Source organism: Alligator sinensis, unplaced genomic scaffold, assembly GCF_000455745.1.
Source record: "Alligator sinensis unplaced genomic scaffold, ASM45574v1 scaffold1573_1, whole genome shotgun sequence".
NCBI lineage: Eukaryota > Metazoa > Chordata > Crocodylia > Alligatoridae > Alligator > Alligator sinensis.
This window is the reverse complement of record NW_005843202.1, coordinates 17,375-36,011: the sequence shown is the minus strand read 5'-3', so window position 1 is coordinate 36,011 and position 18,637 is coordinate 17,375. Positions and strand designations below refer to the sequence as shown.

The window sequence follows — 18,637 nt, the reverse complement described above, 5'->3', positions numbered from 1 at the left end:
GCAAGTGGTGGCCCGGGCTGTCTGAGCTGCCGGGTGAGGCTGAGGGCGGGGAGCGTGCTGGGACCTGGTGAGGGAGCCACGAGGTGCCCTCCCCTGGAGAGTCCTCCTGACCCGCAGCCCCTGGCACAGGCTCCTCAAGTCCGCCCGTGCTACAGAACACGGGAGGGGCCTCAGTAGGGCCTGTGGGGGCCAGGATCCTCTCGAGCTCACGGAGAAAGGGCATGGTTCTGGGGGCAGCCCCAGGCTGCCTATTATGGTCCTGGACGCGGACAAATTGCGCCCTCAGGGCCTTGGCCTTCACCCGGCACTGGTGGCCGGACCGCCGGTGACCACGCTCCTGCATCCGCCAGGACATCTCCTGGAACACGTGGGCGTTGGCCCTGGTAGCACGGGCAAACTGCTGCTGGACGCTGATGTCCCCCCAGATGGCAATGAGGTCGGAGGTCTCCTCGTGTGTCCAGTTGGGCCCCCGTCCCTGGGTGTCAAAGGGTGGGGGGCCCGACATGGTGGCGGCTGAGAGCAGGCTCGGTGGGTGGCAGCGGGTTCAGGGAGCCTCTGGCAGGTGGCAGTGGTCAGCAGCAGGCTCAGTGGCGTAGGGCTGTGGCTGGTGGTAGCGGTGTGGCCCGGTGTCCAGGGTGCAGGCCCAGGCCGGCAGGGGGCACGGGAGGGTCAGCCCCAGGCTCCAGGTTGTGGTGTTGGGTGGAGGAAGGGCTGGCTGGGGCGCAAGGGTGCTGAAGTGTAGATCCGTGTGGTTAGGCAGCAGGCAGGAGTCTGGCCCCCTGCTGGCTAGGCTGACCAAATGCAATTTACGCCCACAATGTACACGTGCATCTACACATGCATTTAATCACAGTAAATTACCCTGCCGTAAGATAGTACTTATCTCCGACCGAGTTAATTACTTTACTGCAGCCTAATACTGCCACACGTGTAGACAGTGATACTTTACTGCGAAGCAAAACAGTCTACTCTGCAGTAAAGCACACGTGTAGATGTGCCCCATGTATGCAAATATGATTTCCCATCCTCTGATACAGTAAATGTAATTTTGTTGATATACCTATTTTCTATAATATATAGTCTACCAAACCATGAGGGCATATAGATATCTATATGAAGATCAATGCTGACTCAGTGTCTCAGCAAGTAATGTTCAAGGAAGAATGGTAAAGAGGGCCCCAGAAATTGAACGGTCTTTACCTTCAAAAAGAATCAGTCCTTTCTTTGGGGAGAATGTTGTCTTTTGATGGAAGGCTCTGAGAGAGAGCAGCTATCATTGAGTTCCTCACTGCTGTTCTTCAGAGCTTTGGTACCTACAGCAGGACAAGAATCATACATTAGTACAGAGCATGTTCTTCTCTCCTTACATGTATATATGTCCTTCAAAGAAGTGGTTAACATGGTAACAAAACAAAGTTTCCCTGGTTTGTTAAAGATAAAACGAGTTCCATATTCAATGGCATACCTCCATAATTCCAATAATTAAACAAATACAACAACAAGTAACGAATAAAACAAATTCTACACTTCTCTATTCATGTTTTCCTTAGCACAGAAAACCTGCTAAAAGTAACATTACTGGCCAGATCAAATTCCATCTAGTAAGTGCCTAAGACAATGATTCTGAAGCAGTGAGCCATGGCACCCTATGGTGCTTGATATCCTTTCAAGGGGGCCACAGGGTGCCATACAATGCTAGAAATCCACAGTATTAAAAAGATTTGGCCCTACTGTGTTTTTTCTGAGTTCTCTGCAACAGAAAAGTTGCTCTAGTATTCACAGTCAAAAAATGAATGAAAGCTAAGAGCTGGCATTCTCCAACAGGTGCCTCAAGTCTAAAAAGGTTGAGAACTACTGGTTTAACGCATTTGAGTACAATCCTATCCCAAATAGCTCAAATCCCTGAAATAATAGTAATGCCTATACTATTGTCCAGCTTAGCCGTAAGACTAAGTCACAAAAGGTAACAAGGAGGATGAGGGTCAACCCAAATTTACATTAACAACTTTCCTGGACTTATACAGTTGGAGAATAGGATGCTACTTAAACCCTTGGGCTAGGGACAGAAAGTACACATAAACCAGTATAAGTGATTGGAAACCAGTTCAAATCTGTTACACAACAGAAGTTCAGTACACACAAACCACTTTTAAAATTGCTGAAACTGGTTGAAGATAAACTTGGATAGATGTAGTATCGGAATTAACTGATTTAGGAAAAATTGGTTTATTGAATTTCTGTCCCTGATCCTCTCCAGATTCAAGTTAACTCACAGTCCCCCAGCATCCCAGGATGCTTTGCACCTCCCCTGCAACCTCTCCCCCCCCCCGGTAGAGTAGTTAATTACTTTACTGTACAAGGCTAGCCTTGACCCAAGCTGTCTGCTCCAGCTGAGCAGGGAGGCATGCTCTAGCACTCCCCTGCTTCTGGCCTACAGATATGTGGCTGCATTTTCAGAATCAAAAGTGAATGCCTGTACACTTGCTTCTCAGTTCAATCTACCCAGTTTAAATTAACCTATGAAGACTGAATTGGTTCAGGGTTGGGCTTTTTGACTGGCTATACTTAGCCCTCAAGTCCTAAGTACCACTTAGGCAGACAAGGTTCTTTGGGTGAATCTGATATCTTTTATTAGACCAACTTAAATAGTTGGAAAACAATTATTAAGCAAGGTTTCAGGTTCAAAAACCACTTAGACACCTAACAGGTAGAAGATGTTCTGGTGCACTGTCTATAAATAGTAGCATAGGAAATGAATTGTATTTGGTCTGCATAAAGACCAAGAAAATATGCACATATTTATCAGTCTCATTCCACATGCACAAGGCTACCTTGCAATTTCTGAAAAATAGTGACAAACATTGTGTAAGGGACTAGATATGTATAAGATAGAAAATTCTCATATAAATGGACTGGGTCTGTGTCTCTGGGTCATTCAAACAAACCCAAATTTTCCCACAATTAAATCTACAGTGTTATCATGACAATCAGTTTATTTTAAGACTGTCAACCCAATATATACATTTCCCTTTGTGCTTGAAATGCCTTTATCTGATAAGATAGCTTTTGTTTAAACTGCTATTTTCAGCCTTTGCTTTGGGGGTTTTGAATATACACAGTGAAGTAACTTGAGATTTCCTACCCTGTTTTAAAATGTGTTTCTTCTGTCTGTTTGTATTTTGTAATTTCCTGTCAAATAACCTCACCATAATTAACTTTCCTTGCTCCAACCTACTTTTTTTTATAAAAACTATTCCCACTTCCTGAGGATGGTAATAAAATGCTGATTACATTCGGCTGTTATCTGCCCTTTTTCTCCTCACCCCCCCCCTCTCTCTCACTCCCTTTGTCAAAAATGGCACTCAGGTTTCAACTCTTCATGGACTGAAAGAAGCACGTAATAGAAAGCGGAAGCAAATCAGACTGCAGGAATCCAGATTCATTAGAGTTTATTGGGTCAATCTGCTGCTGAATAGGAGCCAGACAATTAGGTAGTGCTGCTCCTGAAATCTGGATGTGTCGGTCTCTTTCCAATGCTAAATGAACTCCACAGGGCCCGCATCAGCCAGCACACACCAGCATGATGCCCTCCAATAGTGGTGGTGTGGGTCTGAAGAGGAGAAAGAAAGCTCATTTCCCAAGAGGGAAGAAAGGAGCACATCCTGCTGCTTCAAATGTTTTTTTTATAAATTTCTGAAGAAAAAGCTGATCTCACTTTTAGTTTTGCAGTCAAAAATCTCAAAATATAATGGCAAAATTTGCTCTATTTTTGCAATTTACTTACAAAATCTGTCATTGCTCACTAATATATACTACAAAGAAAATGTATGTAATAACACTTCTGCTACCTGTTCTTACAAAAGTAAGATTATGTAAATGTCCTACTGCACACACAAGACATGCATCTGGTGACTTCCAATTCCCTCAGTATTTCCATCCATTCCTGTTTCCTTACTTATGTCTCCCCCCTCATCCTCTTTCCCCTTTCCTTTTTTTTTTTTTTTCCCCACATCCTTTAGAAATCTAGACCCCACCTGCTTCTACAGCTATCCCCAAATCTCCTCTACCTTAACTGTACACTCACTGAAAGTGCAGTCTACAGTCAGTACATTCACTTCCATTCCTCTATTACTATCTTGGATCCCTTTCAATCTGCTTCTAGCTATTTCTACCCTGTTGAAACTGCACTAGGGTCTTCCTAGCCAAATCTCAAGGACCCTAGCTTGCCCTCATCTTCCTTTGCTTTTTTTGATACAAAGTTAAATCATCCTCCTCTCACCATCTTATCCTCACTGAGCTTTCAAGATACGTAATTAGCTGTCTCCATTTTCTTGACTGTTCTTTTATCATCCTTTTTGGTGGGTCTCCCGTGCTCTGTAGCAGTTCTTAAAAAGCTCTGCTCTTGACTCTCTGTTCTTCTCACTTAACACCCTTATTTTGGGTGATCCCATTAGCTCCCACAGTTTTAGCACTCTATGTTGATGACTTGCAAATTTCTTTGCACTGCTAAACTGCTTCCTTTCCATCCAGTCATGCCTCTCATCTCACATCCTCTGTTTTGTCATTATCTCAAACCACACATGGCCAACACTAAACTCCTTTCTTCCTTTCATAACTACTTCTCTTCCTTCCTTTGCCCCACTTTCTGTCAATATCATCTCATCATGCTACTATGCACAAGCCAGCAATCTGAGACTTGTTTTTCATTCCAATTCCTGCCACTTCTTCCACGATCCAGCCTTTTCTTTACACTTCTACAGCTAAATCTCTCAATGGCTGTCTTTCAAGTCTCTCTCTTTCCCAGTATAAGAATTAGCAAGTCAGACATATGCAATATGAAATCCTTAATAGATGAGATGTACTTCCCATGTTTCCTTTGCTAAAAAAAACAATGAGCATATCCAAAGACATGAGGTTAGGTTGGACCAGTTGACTCAGCCTGCATTTTAGCTTATTTTCCATTTAATGCTCTGTCTTTATTTATTGTTCCCTACAAAATTTGTTCTAAAGCACTACATACTACTGAGGTAAGGCTAACGGGTCTTGAATAAATGGCAATAAAACTTTCAGAGATCAACTAGAAATACTTTGCATGATACCTCCTATGAGCATGGTTTACAGTCAAAAGCTAGGTTCTTCTCCTCGTCAATCATTTTCAACTGATGACTTCTCAGTTTATAGAAGAAATTCTTGTTGTTAGCTCCCAAGTACATGACCCAAAATTCTGTACTGTGAATTTGAATTCGTCTATTATTCCAGTCTTCAAAGTTGTCAAAATTGTTCTGCATGATAGCCTGGTAGTAAGAATGTCTCCTAACTCTGTGGTATTTAGCAAATTTCTTCAGCTACCGCCTAGTTTTTTCCCAACATCATTAATGAAAATATTAAGTAAGATCAGTTACAAGACCTATCTTTGAGGAAATCCACTGGTAACTTTACCTCAGCTTAATACTTCCCCTTTCAACAGTATCCATTGTTGTCTCTCCTTCACAGCCAGCTCCTTACTCACCTTATAACTCTCGTACTAAACTAATCTTCTCCATCTAAAATAATAATTTCTCACGTGATACGATATCAAATCCCTAACTGAAATCTAGATAGATAGGATGTACCTCCCAGGTTTCCAGATAGATGAGATGTTTCCTTTGCTAAAAAACTAATTCTCATTATCAAAGACATGAAGTTAGACTGGTCGAGGGGTTCCCAAACTGTGGTAAACGCATACCCCCGGAGATACACAAAACATCTCTGGAGGGTATGCAGGAGGAATTGTATAATGGCAGATTTCATCTTAATTATAATAACAATTGGTATTTAAGGGGCTAAAATATAAAAGATATGCTGGTAGCCGGTATGTGGGCAGCTGGTAAATCTGAAGGGGGCTATGCAATAAGAAAAAGTTTGGGAACCTCTGGGCTGGACCAACTGATTCATACTGCATTTTAACCTATTTTCTGTTTAACACTGTTCTTATTTATTCTTTCCTCCACAGGCACTTTTACACATGCTCTGGGGATGGGTGGCAGCACTTTAATTAGAGCGGCTCCAAGAGCCACTCTAATTAAAGCACAGCCATGTCTCCTGTATCAGCATCCCTATGCTTCAAAATGGTGGCAGGGACGCCTGAACTAAAGCTCGTTCGATGAGCTTCAGTACAAGCACCCCTGCTGCCATTTTTAAGCACAGGGATGCTGATACACAAGACGCAGGAGGCTGCTGGAGTGCGGTAGTTGCCATGCTCCAGCAGACTCAATTAATTGAGTCTGCTCCGACGTGCTGGAATTCCAGTTAAAGCAGCCTCCACACTCGTGTATACGTGCCCCAAAATTTGTTCTAAAGCACTGAATACTACTGAGGTAAAGCTAATGGATCAGTAGTTGCCAGGATCAATTTTCTTTCTGTTCTTAAATTTAGGTTCTATATTTGTTATTCTCTAATCATAAAGTATAACCCATAACTGGTATTTCTGAGTGGTTAGCTGTTAGTTTCAAGTCAGACAGAAAGCAGGGCAGAGTGCTACTTTGGAGACTAACTGGTTCAGAGGAGCATGAGCTAACTCTCTCATAGGCAACAACCTATTTTGTCAAATGCATCTGAACTAGTTAGTCTCTTAAGGCGCCACCTTGCCCTACCTTCTGTCTGACAGGTTTGGTAAAAAGACTTAAGATTTCAGTTGCCAGTTCCTTTAGGAATTAAGGATAAGATAAAGATTATTCAGTCTCTCAAATTTCAACACAAATTTTTGAGCTTCCACCTTAACTGTGGTATTTCCCTTTTCTATACCTTTCCATTCCCTTGAAAAAGGGTGACCAGTCCATCCGCCTTGCGCACACAAGGCAGCAGCAGTGCCTGCCTGGTGCACAATGCCACCCCACCGGACTCCACTCCAGGACTTCTGACCAACTAGCCCAGACTGGGACAGTTCCAGACTACAGAAGCTGGAACTGTCCCAGGACATACGGTCACCCTACCTTTAAACATTCCACCCTTACTCAATAGCATCATCATATTGAAAAGTGAGGCTAAAACATCTTTGGGACATAGCAAAATTATCTTTAATCTCTACCCCCTGCTCACAGAATTGCCACCCTGCTGGTCCTTTCTTTATTTATCTTCTTTATTTATTTGCATAACTGAGGAGTCTTTTGGTATTTGTTTTACTCATCTTTTATAAACTGTAACTCACCTTAACCTTGGGCAATTCTCACCTAACCCCTAAGCTTTCTGGCCTGTTTATTCTGCTGAACAATCCTTTTTCCCATCACTTTTGTCTTCCTGCTTATACATAATATACTTTTCTGAGGCTATTTTTCCTTGCCTACTAGGTTGGGATTTTTTGGTCAGGACACAAATTCCAGACTGTTTTGGCACCTCTGACAAATTCCAGTCTAACATGACATTCAAGATCATATGTTCCTCAGTCCAATTGGCTTTACTAATTGGATCCCTTAGTTTTATCATAGTTCGCTCTTTTAAAACAGAGAGCTTCAATTATGGACCTCTTTTTGTTTATCCTTCTATTTGAACTAAACCAATTTGCATTGACAAGATGAAAGGTGATTTTCTATAACCAGCTCTTTTATTATGCCCTCATCACTTACCAAGCAAAAACCAACATCATCTGTTGCTGGTTCTGTAACTATTTAGTGAGGCAAACTATCAGCTTTCACACCCAGAAACAAGCAGGCCCCACTATTATTACCATCAGTTATTCCCTAGTTAAAGTCTCTTGGTAGTATTTCTCTTTCTAGAATTAGTAGTCAGATCTCTGGCCATATCCAAAACTTAACCAAAGGGATTCTGCTTTTTTTATGTTATCTTATCTCTTTTTTTCTTTGCAGTGCTACTAGCATTCAATACAGGCAGTCCTCGGGCTTACAACAATTGATTCCTGGAAACCACATCTTAAGTCAAAATGTTGCAACTCGAAACCGATTTTCCTATAGGAAACAATGTTATAAATGGGAGATTGGTTCCTGAACCAAGGCCCAATACTCTATTTTCACCAAAAATAACCCAGAATTTTATACAGTAGTCTATCAATTATATAAAATAAATAATTGTAGCTATATTACTTGTCTATATGTATTTATTTATGTATTTATATTGTAAATAGCAAACATTTATTTGGAAGGACTTCTTAGAGGTGACTTTCCTAGATGTTTTGAAGAGCTCTTGGTTGGACTTTTTGAAGGGTTCTTGGCTGGAGTCTTCTCAGGAGCTTTGGCTGCAGGTTTTTCTGGAGTCTTGTCTGCTTTCTTGAAGAAAGTGTCCAAGGAGCTTCTTAAAGGAGCCTCCCCACAAATGGCTCCAAGAGGAGCAGCACATGTCTGGAAGGGCATGAGGGAGTGCCATGTACCCCTAGATGTGCCCCGACCGCAGCCCGATCAGATCCGGGGTGACAAGGTTCCCCTTGCCCCATGACAAGCAGTAGGAGCCGCCGGACAAGTCACCGCTTCTTCTGCAGCCACCTGGCTCTGCCTGCTCCTCTCCAGTGGGAGCAGCTGGGGGAGCAGATGGGGGAGCCTTTGGAGAAATCACAGCCGCCCCACCAACTGACCCTGCCAGGGCAACGCAGGCAGAGCCAGGAGGCCACAACTTCTCTCAAGGCTCATCTGGCTCTGCCTGCCTTGCCCCCACGGGAGTAGACGGATGAGCCGCAGCTTCTTCCACAGCCCCCCAGCTCTGCCTGCCTCTTCCCAGCAGGGGCAGCCAGGGGAGCTGCCGGGTGGCCACAGCTTCTCCAGCTGCCCACACCCCCTGGTTGCAGAACTCGGCACAGCCCCAGCTGGGCAGTGTTTGCCCTAGCTCCTGTCCCAGCCCCAGTCCCTCCCTCACCACAGGGGCCCATATCTGCACCCCCATGGCCCTTCTCTTCCCCTGCCCCTTCCACTGACAGACCTGTCTCCAGCGTCCAACACTGTAAAGTTGAAACCTGGGTCAGAACTTCAAACCCCAGGTGTCAATTTACAGATGTTGGAACTGCAGTTCATCATAACTCGAACCATCGTAAGTCGAGGACTGCCTGTAGTAGCATTCAATACCAATTTTCCCTTATTTCTGTCTTTCCCTGAAGAACATATACATTTCAATTTCTGTGCTCCAGTAACAAATACTTTTTCACAATGGTCCCACTATCCTTTACAATACGTCACTTCACTTCCTGTGGCAAAATTCCATTTAGTGGTGCAGACACTTCTGTTGCTTTTTTTTTATTGCCCATGTGAGTTCTTCAGATGGATTAGGCAATGCTCTTTAACTAAACCTCTATCACCTACCTAGATACTGTTCTCAACAACATTATTACTTTCTTTCTCTTTGCTCTTGCTACCCACTGATATTCCTTTATCCATTATCATATCCTCATTTACCTGATTTTTCCTTTTCCTTTGTACTAAAATCAGATTATGTGAGGCTTTCCCACCCTCTTCCCTCATTTCTTAAGGCTCTTATCTATTGTGCCAGCCACAATCCCAGAAGGCTATTCTCCCAGGAACTAAGCAGGTGTCAGTTCTTCAAGGCCTCTTTCCATGAATGCGTCCCAGTGGCTTGAGTTCCCAAACCTTCTTAAATAACACCAAACCTTGGGCCAAAGGTGTCAAAGTCATACTAGGTACCAGGCCAAATCTCATTGGCAGGGGGTGTTCCTAGGACAGATCTCTGGGACCAGCAGCAACTGTAGTGGGGCTGCATCTAGGTGGCAGTGTGGGTTTTGGGCTGGATAGCAGCGTGAAGACATGTTCAGGCGACAGTGCAGGTCTGGGGGCAGACAGCAGTACAGGACCATGTTTGGGCAACAATGTGAAGTTTCAATCAGGAATCAGTGGAGAATCAGGGGTGTGCAGTGGCAAGGGGATCTGACCAGGTAGCAATGCAGAGCAGGGGCCATGTGGCAGTGGCGGGTTCTGGCTAAGCAGCAGCACAGAGCATGGGGCATGTGGTGGTGGGGTGCTTTATTAGAGTTGAATTTAACATTTTACTTATGAGATTAACCAGAGAAAATGTGTAGAGGGAGAAGAGAAGGGGCAAGGACAGAACCCTGAGAAACTTACAGAAAGCAGGAAAGGGAGAGGGAAAACCACTAAAGGAACAGTGAGAGAAGCAGCAGGAGAATCCAAAGAGCACAAAAGAGGACAAGATTTTAAGAAGAGTGTGATCACTAGCACTGAAAGCGTCTGGTAAACCAAGGTGAATGGGGAAGAAATGGTGGTACTGTGATTTGGCTAAGATGTGGTTATTAAAGTCTTCATTTGCCAGCTTCTCACAATCAGCTCCCTGCCACCCTCTTCCCATTCCCTGCACATGGTGCAGCTTCCCTAAAACAGTAGCCAGCAACATTTCCCAGCAGCAGTCCAAAATGGCTCAACTTGGATCCAAGGTGGACCAGCACTAGTGCCCGGCCACCACCACTGTTGTGGTTTCTCCATTCTCTGTACTGCCTAGAAAAGCTTCCTGCTGCCTGGCTGCAGCAGTGGTTTACAGTATGGGGCAGGTGAAATCCCCCACTGCCAAGGCCCAATGCACGCTGGATCCAATGGCTCTGGGAGCCAGATTCAGCTAAACCCATCCACAAATTCCCAACCCTGCTCATGTTCAATTTCCTCTTGAAGACTGCTTCTTCCAAGCTGCAAACACTGGATCAAACTGATTTACTAAGCCGAGTACGTGATTTGCCTATAGGCATTCCCGCTCCCTTTCTCTAATATAAATCTATTGATTTTTCAAACAGACCCAGAACTATCCCTTTTGTAGCTATGGAAAGCATCAAACAGACCAGTGGAGACCAAGTTTTTTGGCAGGTATGGCACAAATTAGCCCTGCACTCTCCCCAAGTGCCACTCGGATCCCCTTTCTCTGCCTACCTAGGTCCTCTGCTCCCTGTCCTGTACTCCCTGTCTAATCTGCTGCTCCACTTTCTGCTTCCTGCCCTATCTACCGCTGTGTTGCCTGTCCCCTCCCTAATCTGCCACATGCCACACACAGAGGCTTCACGTGCCACATGTTCCATAGGTTGACCACCCTCATAATAGACACTAGGCAGTACCATAAGTAAATCATAATAACAATGTCCTCCACATCAACTTCATCAGCAATGCTTTGATTGCAGTTATCTGATGCCGCCACGTTTCTTGTACCTCCATCTGCAACATTTTGTGTAAACTGTGCTAATTTGCATAAAGTTGTAACTACAGGTGCACCGACTCATCAGTCCAATATCAGATAGGCACTGATATAAAGAAAAAGGACTGCATCAGAAATCAGGTTTTTTTGCCTGATGTGGTTGATAATGTGGCCAATAAATGCCCCGTACATACACAGTCGCAGTACAGCATGTAAGCAGTAAGGAGCACAGCCTGGCAGTTTGGAGAGCTGCGTCCAGCTGGTAAGTCTGTTGTGGTGGAAGGGGAGGGAAAGGGAAGGGGCTTGGGGTGGGGGGGCAGATCAAGGCCCCTCATGGTGAGGGAGGGAGTGGGGCTGGGGCGGGCACTGCCCAGTCAGAGCAGGTCACGGGACAGAGCAGTGACTTGGCTGGGGGCCATGGCGGGGGGGCAGCTCCCACCACTGCATGCACCCTGCTAGGGCATGTAGCTGCAGCCCCCCCACCAGTCCTCCTCCAAGCACCGCCACTTGCCCCAAGCGCAGCCCAGCCCAGCCCCCACACCCCTGCTGGGAAGGGCCCGGCGCAGCCCCAGCCCCAGTAGCAGTCCACCCTGCCCCATGCAGAGCCAGGGGTACATGCTTCCCACGATGCCCTCCCGGAGTGTGTACAGTGGCGAAAGCTGGCTCCCCGCCAGTGCCCCCTGGACAAGCCACAGCTCATCCCAGAGCCCAGCCCAGCAGCACCTGCCCCAGCCCCACTCCCTCCCTCACTTCAGGGGCCTCCAGCTGCCTCCCCCCCCCCCCCCCCTTCCACCACAACAGACTTACCAGTTCGACACAGATCTCCAAGCTGCCAGGCTGCATATTGGAAATTGGATCGGTATTGGCAGGTACGCCTCCTTAAAAATTGGCTATTGATATCGGCCCCAAAAATCTCTGTCAGTGCACCCCTAGCTGTAACATTCATTTAAAAAAAAAAAAAAAAAAAAGGTTCTCTGCTAGTACCAAGTGCAGTATTGATAGCACTGATAAATAAAATCACATTAGGTACAGAGCAAAATCCTTACAGACTAGCTTGCCACTAGAACTCCATTCTGCTGTGTGGATTACAAGTTTAGTTCAGGCACCATGGCCTGTGTTGTAGATGGCCTCTCTGCTGAGTCTACCAATAAGTGTCCAGCTTAATACTATGTTGGGTGGGGGGGGCTTCTATAACAAAATAAATAAAACAAGTTAAAAGAACATTAACTTTTCAAAAATCAGGCACTAAAAACTTAGGAAATGTCTGAAATAAAGTTACCCAAGCAATTTTAAGTCTGCCCTGTTGTTCATTTATATTTAATTAAGTGTCATCTACAGGGTCTGAATCCAGAACATCTAATGTGAAAGCACATATCCCTACTAGTGGAGCTGCAGGAATAACTGGTATGAAGAGAGACTGCTATTCTCATTTCGGACCAGGTCCTAAAGGGTGTAACGACATACCGATATGCTGAGTTAAAAAATTTGGGGGGGGGATGGAATGGTATACTGGAAATTCCTGGCTTCTATTCCTAGCTCTGAGAAAAAGGTGTGGAGTGGAAATTAGAGCTTAGTTACGAGGAGAATAACCAAGCAAATATATTTAGCATATCCATTCTGAAAGGCAGCTTGGGTACCTGGATAAGATTTGGGTCTGCAGTACTAAAGACTTGGATTCTGTATCAGTTTTGCCTGAAGATATTGCATAACTTTTTAGCTACTTTATTTCCAAAACAGAAACAATACTAACTGTCTTTAGAGTAGGCTTATAACTTCTAGGTTAGTAATAACGGTTGTAAATTGCTCAGAAATATTAGCATCAGTCAGTAGCAGAGACAAGACCAGAACTCATAGTTTGGTTCCTAGCTCAATGCACCTGCTCTCAAGCTAAAGAGCACTTAGTGTTTCGATCATTTTGCTCAAGGTTACCACAAACATCTCTGCAGAATTTAGAATTTGTATTTTGATCTAATTGGGTTTGGTTTTGGGCATGATGGGAAAAGTTAACATTACTATAGTGAATGTGGATCCCTATTTGGTTGAATACTATGCATTTCAGAGCCTCATTAGATTTGTTTCTTAAACTTATTTCAGTCAAGAAATGAGCTTTTAAGATGGATGAACACTCCACGCAGCTTCTTTAAACAAAACCACCCCACTCTGTAAATAAGAAGCGATTAAAGGAATTCACTGCAGAAATCAGTCCCATTAATCAGCTAGATACAGCAGATTGACGTACAGTCATTAGCGTTGTCTAAACAGTTTTGTTAACCTTTAACAAAAATGTGAAGGAACATATTGCAGAATGGTTCAGTTAAATGGAGACACGGTACACTTTTTTGGTACTGTGCTGTGTTCAAAGTTTATTTTTGCCCGTTCATTTAGTTAAAATTAGGATTGGGGGAAACGAAACAAAAAAAAAATCTAGTCAACATAGGGCAATTTGGATCTACAATACTCTAATTTTGCACAAGTTCAGCTTAAAGACAGACACAAAGGCTAGGTACAGTCATTACACTTTTACTGATATAAGTGATCAGAAACTAGTCTATACTCATAACAGAACAGAAGTTCAGCACACATACACTGGTTTAAAAATGTCGGAAACCGATCTAAGATTTGCGCCTCCCTGCCAACATCCTGCACCCAAGGGCAAATCTGTTTTCTGTTTGCTACCAATCTAAACAGTAACTAAAGTGGGAGTTATTCATATCCTGAAGAAGGAAAATTGGGTTCCAACATAAAATTTGCACTAATGTGTATATCTGTACCAAAATTGGCTGTTGGTGTTTTTGCCTACAATCAAGGCTGCTTTCATCATTAATACACAAATCAGAAAAATTTTCAATTAAAATAATTAGGCAAATGCCTATACTACAAATGAAGCTACTACCACTTGAAGAGTTGGGTTACTCTCACCATAGCCATTTCTTAACCAGTTTCCACGGTTGTCTGTGTTCAGGTTCTTTTTGGGTTTTCTGGGTTTTTTTAAAATAAAGACTGCAATTATCTTAAGGTAGCAACAAATGAAGCTAACCTAAAGCTCAGAGTTGCAATTGTAGGCATCTTGGCACGGCTAGGTTTATACATGTCTCCTTCTATTAACACAACCTAAACCTGCCCTTGATGTGAAAGGTTGTAGGATCAGTCAAAGTGGTTAAGCTTAATGCATTTGGAGCTGTCAGGCAGCTATAGTGATTGGAAGAAACAAGACTTGATTTAATCACACTGCTGGTCAGGTTGGGAGTACTGTTCATGTGATTCAAAGAGTACAATATTCTTCAAGTAGGAAAATTTCTATTATCTCACAAGCAGCCTGCCCAGACAGGTATTTTAGGATTTATTTGAAATTTTAAAAAAAGGTATGTGCACAAGTCAAAGTTAAGTCTACTCAATAGATTTGAGACAGTACAAGAAAAAAATGAAACTGTCATAATATCATGCAAATCCTCCTGAGTTTGCTTATTGGCAAAGATTCAATCCTGACTCACACATTAATCTGAAGCAAAACTCTTTCCTCTTGCAAATATGAATAGACAGCTTTGGCAATATAGCTGATTCACAGCGCAACCAAATCTCAAATGAACCGTAACAACTGGCTGTCCAGATACAACTTCACTTTAGGTAATCTTTTGGCCACATGAACTAATAAATGGAATTAATAAAAGACTCTGCAACTCCATAAAAATTAAAGCCTTGTAACAATGACAAAAATTAATAATGGTCACCAATGGAAGCCCTTCATTAGAAGAAGGGGTGCAAAGAGAATAACTGTATATACCATAAGGACTGTTCTAACTTTGGTTACCTTCAATCTACTGTTTCCAATACTCTTAGCACTAGATCAAGAACAGCAGTGCAACAACAGTGTAGACAAATCCAGGAAGAGGCAGAGCAACTTCCAATGATTCTGCCAAACTTAGTCACCATGAAAGCCCTGTAGGTACTTGTATATAGCAAAATGTTACTCTCTGCAAATAAATTCAGCAGAGACAGGCCCTTACGGATTCAAGCGGTGTTGTTCTGCTCCACTGCTCACCCTTAAAGACAATGTTGCCACTAACGTACTATGGCAGGTATAACAGCAGCTGGGAGGCCTTCCTGCCTCACCTAACATACTGCTTTAAAAAAGCAGCCTTACTCTTCAGTGAGGTCTGACATTATCATTACACAGATCTCTGTAAATAAAGAAATATGAACTGCTGGTGTCTGGTTAGGCCTGTCTCTCTTTGTGACTAAGAAGCTGCTTTTAGGGCCTACTTGGCTTACCCTGAAGGCTTCCCAGAGTGTTGTATAATAAAGATGATTGAAACGCAGACTATGTCAACAGACACTTCCTTTGAGAGGGGTAAACAGAAGGACAATACCTCACTCATGAAAAACAATCAGACATACCTATAGGGTATGCAAAGCCAGCCAAGATCCCTTCAGAAATTCTCCTTTAAAAAAAAAAAAAAAAAAAAAATAGTTTCTACACATTTAATATAAAACAAGAATGTGCTGGCAACACCCAAGATGATGTCATATCAGCTCTTCATTTTGGGTCAAATACAGTGCGAAAGGAAGCAAGGAAACTTAATCCAAATGTGATTCCAGGATTCCCATTCTCACTTCCCTCCTCCTGCCATGTGGAGTACTGAGAGATACCCAGTGGAGAGAACGTTGTTGGACAATATACCTTAGTAGCACAACCTTTTCAAGAGACAAAATGACATTACAAAAAGAAAAATATTTTAATATATATGTATGTGTGTATATACACATATACATATATAAATGTGTGTATGTGTATATGTGTGTGCGCGTATGTACACACACACACACAAACACACGTAGGTGTATATGTATATGCCAAAGAACACTCGGATGACGGCTCCTTTATTATGAAGTCCCAACAACCCCAGAGAGTATGTGAAATTAGTATTCCTCTTTAGTCTGCATATAGTGGTATAAACAACACAGTACAGAATATCAAATGGACACTTGCAAGAAAGGAATCTATTTTCAGCCATCCAGCTTAGACAGACAGACAGGTAAAATACAGTACCATGTCATAACATGACAGTGGCTGAAACCTGACCAGCATTTTTAGTAGCAATCAAGACACCCAAGCAACTGAATACAGCAAGTCATAGGAAAAAGTGGTGACCTATTCAGAAAGCTGTTCATTTTCCAGGTTTCTACCTTTCTTTCTGAAAAATACACTAACGTTCTACACTTTTATAAAAACCTTCTTTTCTCAAACTTACCCTTTCCTCCTTGTCTTGAATGTTTGCTCCTTCATACATCAGCCAGATCAAAAAGACCATGTCAAGGAAAAGGACAAGAAGGAAAAAGCAAGGCATCCCTATTACTGATGATACTTCTCTGTACTGCTGCTAGGCTCCAAACTAAGTGTCCTTCTTTTCTGTTCCTTATTCTTTCCACACAGGTAGGAATTCTATAGTTAAACAAAAAGCAGGATCTGACTGGTATCCAAGAAAGGTTTTAGTCTCTCTGCCAGTGACTTTTTTCCTGTTATTTAATGAAAATGTCATTTTTACTGTAAAATACGTCACAGGTACAGGATTAACACCATAACAAAAATTATGAAGGAGCAAGGCCAGACTTCTAAAGCAAACTACACAGAAGCCATGTCATATGTTTGATTACGATAACTACTGTACTCCATGTCTTTGCATAATCATTAGGAAGTTTTAAACATGACCAAGTGCCACAACAGTAATAATAAGCGTAAGCTGCCAAACGTAGAGCAAATGGATTACACTGCAGGTAAGAATATGGGACAAGCAGGTATCTCTGAAAGCCGACTCCTAACAGAAGGATTACACTAGCAGAAGAGAGATTTGGTTCTCCTAACAGAAACAGGACTTGTGCTCTTATAACAAAGAAAAAGCAAATATCAATCCTAGATATGTTTTTACATGAACACAGGTTCACATTTATTCTAAGATGAACAATTAACATAAGCTTGCCACCACTACCCTTGTCTCCCCATGCGGGAAGGTTTATGATGTTTCTGTAGTTCACTGATCATTATGCGCAAGTCTTTTCAAGTATTATACTACTAGCTGCACAGAGAACATAGTGAGCATAAAAGAAGAGTAATATAGAATAGAATAGATTCAGAGAGGATAAACCACAATGGGTAGCGGATTATAATAAAAAGCAAGTGAGGCCTGGCTGACCTTTTTATCAGAGTGAACCAACTTGTAGTAACAGTTCTCAGCAAGGGCTCACAAGAATTCCTCTACTGGCTGTTTTAAAAAAGAATCACAGCAAAATAACAAAACATGACATAAAAAGGGAAATAGATGACACGTATTTTAGTCATGTTGTTTACTTAGGAGGTTTGAGTGCCCAACCAGTCATAATCAGAATACTGAATAGTAAGACTGAAGCTGCTTATGGTAAAGGTTTCTGAAAAAAGTTGTTAGATTTTAGAAGTCTAAATGCATTTTTCTGAAAATGTACCCTCATCCACAGCTAGTGGACCTTTTTTGCTACTACTCAGATGCTGCTGTTGAACACAGCTGCAGGAAAAATGCAAGGTTCACTTCACACAAGCCAAATGCAAAATCCATTATCACAAGAGATAACATAGGAGGACTGATTATTTAGGAGGAACACACCAAAGCACCCTACACCCAAAAGCTTTGCAAACCTGAGTCTCCATCCAGTACCTTAATGTCCTAGGGGAGGGTAGCTGATTCCCCCTGCCCTACCCCAGAGCCTAGCCTTCAGGTTCTTCTACAAATCTGTAAGCAGGGAAGTTGCCTGGAATGGAACACAAGTCTTACCAAACCTTAATGGGCATCTCTATAGCTCTCCCTGTTCCCTAGTAGGTGCAAGAAAGCACTCTTGCACACTTACAGACTGACCCCAAGCCTACAGATACCGCAAAATTCCTACACTTGGTTGCAAAGGACAGTAAAACATGCAGTTTGGGGCTTCAAATTAAAAGGAATTAGAGCATGTTGATCTCTGAGTTCCTTAGGGAGCCAAATTCAGGGCCCTGTTATACATTGCTCTTGGAGCTGCTCAAATGTTGATCAGTGTTACTGCTAGCTTGAGTGTGGAGCAGTCGCACCTTGGGCACGTCCACACGGTCACACATGCAGTTTGCAGTGCTACAGACCATACATGCCACACAGACATTCACTGCGCTTATTTGCAGTGTGGCGGGTTTTTCTGACGCCTGGAGATCCCAGTGTCAAAACAACCTGAGCCAGAAAAAAGAAGGGCAATGCATATGGAAGCAGCGTGCGCTGCCAGAAATTGGAGCGTGGCTGGCTAGAGCCACACTCCAGCTGCTGGCCAGCTTCCATGTGCCCGGATCACTGCTGCTGAAGCCCCAGGAGGCCTCCAGGATCCCACGTAAGGTTCCTGAGGCCATCCCAGTGCTGGCCCCGGCTTCCTCTACCCCACCCAGGCCAACTTGCCACGCACTACAGCATGCACGCACAGGCATTCCCCAGGGACAATATGTGTTGCTGCTAGTTTTCCCCAGGAAACA

General features: G+C 43.3%; 1 long non-coding RNA gene across 4 annotated transcripts in view; it reads right to left on the bottom strand.

Moving 5' to 3' along the window:
- Position 1: 1 nt before the first annotated feature.
- LOC112548481 overlaps positions 2-18,637 on the bottom strand; it is a 27,326-nt gene continuing 8,690 nt past the window's right edge. The window contains exons 2-3 of one of the 4 annotated variants that reach the window (XR_003092214.1): positions 1,201-1,313; positions 2-791 (exon numbers count right to left, since the gene is read on the bottom strand). This is a non-coding gene — a long non-coding RNA (uncharacterized LOC112548481). The other 3 variants (XR_003092213.1, XR_003092216.1, XR_003092215.1) reach the window with 3 other exon arrangements.